This window comes from Nematolebias whitei, chromosome 9, assembly GCF_014905685.2.
Source record: "Nematolebias whitei isolate Nwh7 chromosome 9, NemWhi1, whole genome shotgun sequence".
NCBI classification, from domain to species: domain Eukaryota; kingdom Metazoa; phylum Chordata; class Actinopteri; order Cyprinodontiformes; family Rivulidae; genus Nematolebias; species Nematolebias whitei.
The window spans coordinates 42,282,207-42,288,283 of record NC_056506.1 but is presented as its reverse complement, the minus strand read 5'-3'; the positions used below and the strand labels follow the sequence as shown (position 1 = coordinate 42,288,283).

At 36.7% G+C, this 6,077-nt stretch overlaps 1 protein-coding gene across 1 annotated transcript in view; it reads left to right on the top strand.

Annotated features, from left to right (window-relative positions):
- Positions 1-6,077, top strand: part of LOC119415215 (alpha-amylase) — a gene marked incomplete at its 3' end in the record, with an annotated part of 17,573 nt that overhangs the window by 10,254 nt on the left and 1,242 nt on the right.

Below are 6,077 nucleotides of genomic sequence, written 5' to 3'. Positions count from 1 at the left end.
TCACTTTTTCTGTATTTATATGTTTTCTTTCTCTCCTGGATCAGCTGGAGATAACAGTTCTGTTTTCTCACATGTTTGTAAATGGAGTGATTTATCAGCTGACCTAAGCTTGACCCTTCTTTCAGTCCAAATCAAACAGAAAGTTAAAACCCCATTTGACAACCTAAGCTCACTTGGAAAAAACAAACAGTTTGTTTCTCTTTTTTATTTCAATAAATTCACATTTTTATGGAAACTTTTACTATTTACATGTTTTCCCGTACATTTTCCATTAAGACTGATTGATGAATATCAACTTGAATATTTAACATGTGCAATTTTATCAGTTTCCTCCAGTACTGAGTAAGAAAAATGTTTTAAAATTAAAAATAAATAATAAAAAAATGCTTCAAGGCTTGAGGAGGATCGAAACATCAACAAGGTGTTGATACATACTACTTCATCAATTTGTCTTCACTAAGTGTGATAGATTTTGAAGTTTTGTTCTAACCTGGATCCTACAAGAATAAATATTGGTAAAGAAAACAGAAAATGTTGCCGTTCATAAGTCTGGAAAGACTCATAGGCTGTTTCCAAACAAGTCAGATGCCAGCATTATACAACAAAAAGCTTATATAATGGAAAACGTCAAAACATTTGCCAATTTTCCCAGGATGAGACATGCTAGAAACTTCTTTCCAACGTAAAAGTATGCAATATGTTATGAAAAACACATGCATAGGCCTCAGGTAAAGTATTAATAAAATCAGGAAAGTTAAAATAAAAACACTGAAACAAATACGGCTAACCAGAACAAAAATCTCCTTTCACTAAACAAATGATTCAAAGAAATATTTATTTTTTTCCCCAGTCTTATTCATGTTTGTTAAAAAAAATCCTAGCAGTGTTTTTACATAATGTGTAATGCATCATACTTCTTTCTCATTAATCCAGGTATAAAACCAACAATGTTCAGTCAGGTGATCTGGACGGTGTCTTTTGTTGCTGAGACGTTTCGTCCTTCATCCGAAGGACTTCTTCAATCTGAGGAGCTACCATACCAAACTGAATCCCACAAACAGAACACTCCCAGAGTAGAAAAAAATCCAGTTTGCTTGTGATAAGATGGCCTCTGCCAGGGCCCATCCTCAGACAGAGACCAGTGGTCATTCCTTATGTTGAGGGAGTATCAGAGAAACTGAGATGTTTATTTTCTAAACATAAAGTCCCTGTGGCTTTTAAACCCCAAAATACATTACGGCAAAGACTGATTCATCCCAAAGATCCAGTCCCCCTGCACAAACAGAGTAATATTGTGTATGCTGTTCAGTGTCAGGAGGGCTGTGATCAGTCTTACATCGGGGAAACAAAACAGCCACTGGCCAAAAGGATGGCCCAGTACAGAAGATCAACATCATCAGGCCAGGACTCTGCGGTCTACACTCATCTCCAGGCCAGCGGTCACTCTTTCAAGGATGAAGATGTTCACATCCTGGACAGAGAGGAACGATGGGTTTAGAGAGGAGTAAAGGAGGCCATCTTTGTGAAAAGAAATCGCCCATTATTAAACAGGGGTGGAGGCCTCCGGGTTCAACTGTCCCCCTCTTACAATGCTGTTATTGCTAATATCACTCAGCCCTCTGTGAATAGTAAACAGCCATCAGTGTGCTAAAGATCCATTGTTAAGCTGATGGTCCTTCTTGACCATGTGAGCAGCTGGTTTTGGTTGTCAGCAGCAAACTGGTTGATCCACTCTGAGAAGGTGCTATTTAAGAGACTGAGCTAAATACAGAACCTCAGACTGAGGAAGTCTCTCAGATGAAAGAAGAAACATTTCTACATTTTTTTTTTGCTTTGTTTTTTTTTTTTTGTTTGTTTGCTTTCTTGTTTTTTGAATGTCCAGAGGACCAGATTGAACTTTTTTTGGAAAACCTCTCTTTGTCCTACCACTGAGATACACATGCACACTTGACTGAAAGCAAGACATCAGTTTTGGCTAATGGATCTGGGGGGTCCAGTGGGCTGGAAGGTCTTCCCAAAACTCCAGACTTGAGATGTTTTTATGTCAAAACATAATTGTTAAAATGTCAAAATATAATTTTGGGCTTTATTTGTAACTGAAGACATTTCAATTCTCATCCGAGGAGATTTCTCAATTCAGCTAATAGAGAGTGTGGTGTTCAGGTTATAAACCTGAGCTAAGCTAGATACATATGCAGATTGCTCTATCACTCCTCACAATAGGAGTTTATTAAGGTCTTTGTTAGTTTGACTTACTAATGGAGCCACTCTGGTGACATGGGTGAAATTCCTGATAGGTTTGTTGTTTTTTCTGGGGTTTTTTTGTCTTGAACTTTTTTGAATTTGCCATGTCCTGGATGACTGAAAATCTTCACCAGCGTATCATTTTGAGAATTCAAATAAGGGGGAACTTAACAGTGTATGTATAAAAAAAACTGATAAAGCCTGAAACTGATAGCGAATAAATAGGTGAAAGTGAAACAGAATTGCAGATACATATGTATTTATTGTGTTTCACTTTTGTTGCTGTCAATATCAGTCGGTCATTATCTTTGTGGATGCAGTGATCATCATGTATGGTACAACTGTTGAAGATGGAAACCATGTTTTATTTGGAAACTGGTTCAGTGTCATCAACATTTGTGTTCTTTTGTGTAAAAATCCTGCCTGACTACAACAATAATGCAGTCTTCTACAAAAATAGCAGCAACTCGTTTCTGTATAACTAAGTTAGGGTTTCTCCAAAAAAGTCTTACACTGTATTACTTGTTTGTTCTGAAAAATAATGTTCAATGCCCCCAAAGTGAGTGACAGTCAAATCACATATATTGACAAAAAAATATATATATATAAAAAAAAAAAACTGCTATGTTGAGCTTTTAGTTCTGGAATTAGACAAAAATAAAAATAAATAAAAATAGAGCGCTTAAGTATTTTATACCTCCTCTTCAGCATTATTGGGGTCTACCATTGCAATGCAATGCGTGGAAGGCACCTATTATTCTACGGCTAATAAGCATTTATTTTCTTATTTATTTTTGTTCACTCACCGTAAATGCGGCCCAAACTGCAATGTGCACCCCCACAAAAATTATATCAAAACGATCAGCTCAGTCTCAGGATGAGGGCAATTACTTTTATTGGCAATTGGAGTTACCATGGCGACATATTTAGCTAACAAGGATGCCATATTTCACCATAAGAAATGAATGACGGAACATTCCTCAAACTAATTGCAGCTGTCAATTCACATGACTTAAGAGTGTAGAGGTCCCTGAACAAAACAGAAACTCACTGTTGGATTTGTTTGAAACTCAGAAAGTAATTGTCAGATTAATGTCTAGAACTGATTAACATTTGGAGCCATTTTGATTCAAGATGGCTGCCACAGCTACCTTAGAAAACACAAAAAATGACTATAATTCAGTCATTCTTTGAGATATTAAACTGGAATTTAGTTTAGTTGCAGCTGAGAGCGAGTTGTTATACATTTATAATGCAAATGAAATATCCAAGATGGCCACCTTATCTACAAGCAAAAACATATGATGACTCAAAGAACAATCGCTATCAACTCAACTCAAATGAAAAAAATCCAAGATGGCCGCCTTAGCTAAAACGGACAGAAATATTATAACTCAGCCATTTTTAGCGCTATTCAGCTGAAAATCGATATACTGGTAGCAGAGAGCAAACCGCAACACATAGCACTGTCAAATCAACTATTTTAATCTGCAGCAGTCTGGCAGTCCCCGTCAAAGTTTCTCCAGGAACTTTGTAGTTACACCTTGCAGCTCAGATGATAAACATTTAAAAAATGATAAGCTGATCAGTTGATCACAATGATCAATTAATCACTGGTAGTATCAAAGTATCCACTGGTAATAAAATGAACCCCACATTATCCCGTCATGTATTCCTCATAAAAGTTCCATCAGCAAAATAAATATATCAGCTGAATATTAGATTACACTCTCTTTTATATGTTCTCTCAATGCAGTTTATAAAGGCATGTTTAAACTGTTAGCTTTTGATTTAAAGGGGAAAAAATGCAGTGAGTCAACAAATGTAGCTCAAATTACTGGTTTTATTCAATGCAGGATTGGAAAAACTCTTTGTAATGTGTTTTTGGCTAACCACTAACCACACAGTGCCAAAAGGCCCATTGGAAAATAAGTGGAAGAAAACATCATGACAGATATAACTACTCAGAAAGCAGTTGTGCACATGAATACATTTGTTAGACAGATTTTGAAAAATATGTCATTTAACTATTAAACTTTAGATGAGTCCAAAAATTGTAAATGACACTAAGTAGTAAAAAATGTGTGATTTGATAGGTAATGTTGTGTTTAATCTTGCTAAAACACCCCAGAATTGACATGTTTTTATCCACACAGACTCTTAAATGTATTTGCTATTTTACTTGAATAGTATCAAAGTTCATGCTCAGTGATCCAGGTAAAAAAAAAAAGTCCAACAGTGTTCAGTCAGGTCACCTGGACAGTTTATTTTGTTGAGAGACGTTTTGTCCTTCATCCGAAGTAATTCTTCTGTCTGAGGAGACGCAAACTGTTTCCCCACAAGCAGTACACTTCGATAGTAGACCAACCAGTTTGCTGGTGTTTTTTCACTTGGATTACTGATCATGAACCTTGATGTCTTGAACCACATTGGCTGTTGGCTGCCTGGGAGGAGTCGACGGGGGAGAGGACGGCCCCCAGCAACCATCTTATCACCAGCAAACTGGTTGGTCTTCTATCGGGGGAAACAGTTTGTTTGTGTCTCCTCAGACCAAAGAAGTCCTTCGGATGTTGGACGAAATGTCTCTAAAAAAAAAATGCAAATGTCCAGATGACCTGACTGAACATTGTTGGATTTATATCAGGATTAATGCGCATGAACTTTGGTGTTTTGAACCACTTTGTCAAGTCTGCCTTAGAGGAGTTGATGGGGGAGAGGGTGGGCCCTGGCAGAGGCCATCGTATCACCAGCAAACTGGATTTTTCCACTCTGGGAGTAACTTGATTGTGAGATTCAGTTTGGTTTTGTGGTTCCTCAAATTGAAGAAGTCTTTCGTATGAAGGACCAAACGTCTCAGCAACGAAAGACACCGTCCAGATGACCTGACTGAACATTGTTGGATTTATACCTGGATTAATAAGCATGAACATTGCACATTGTGTAAAATCACTGCATGAAATTTTTAACAAACATGAACAAGAATGGAAAAATAATCTATGTATTGGAATCATTTGTTTAGTGAAAGGAGATTTTTGTTCTGGTAAGCCCTATTTGTTCAGTGTTTTTATTTTAACTTTCCTGATTTTATTAATAATTTACCTGAGGCCTAAGCGTGTGTTTTCATAACATATTGCATCATTTTACATTGGAAAGACATTTTTAGCTTGTCTCATCATGGGAAAATTGGCAAATGTTGCGATGTTTTCCATTATATAAGCTTTTTGTTGTATAATGCTGGCATCCGAATTGTTTGGAAACAGCCTGAGTCTTTCCAGACTTATGAACGGCAACATTTTCTGTTTTCTTGATCAATATTTATTCTTGTAGGATCCGTGTTAGAACAACACTAGATAAACAAATCAAACATCTCTTCTAAGGCTATCACACTTAGTGATGACAAGTTGATAAAGTAGTATCGATACCTTGTTGATGTTTCTATCCTCCTCAAGCCTTGGAACGTTTTCTTTTTGCTTAATCGAGACTGGAGGAAACTGATAGCACTGTGCCCATTATACATCCAAGCTGATATTCATCAATAAGTCTTAATGGTATAAGTAGGGGAAAAAGTGTAAATAGTAATAATTGTTAGGAAAATGTGGAATGATTAAAATAAAAAACAGAAGCAATTTGTTTTATTGTCCATGTGAGCTTAGATTGCTGCCCCCCAGTTTGACAAATGGGGTTTTAACTTTCTGTTTTATCTGGACTGCGAGAAGGGTCAAGATTAGGTCTGCTGATATGTCAATCAGTTTACAAAGCTGTGAGAAATCAGCATCTGTTTATCTTCAGCTGATCCAGGAGAGAAAGAAAACATATAAATACAGAAAAAGTGA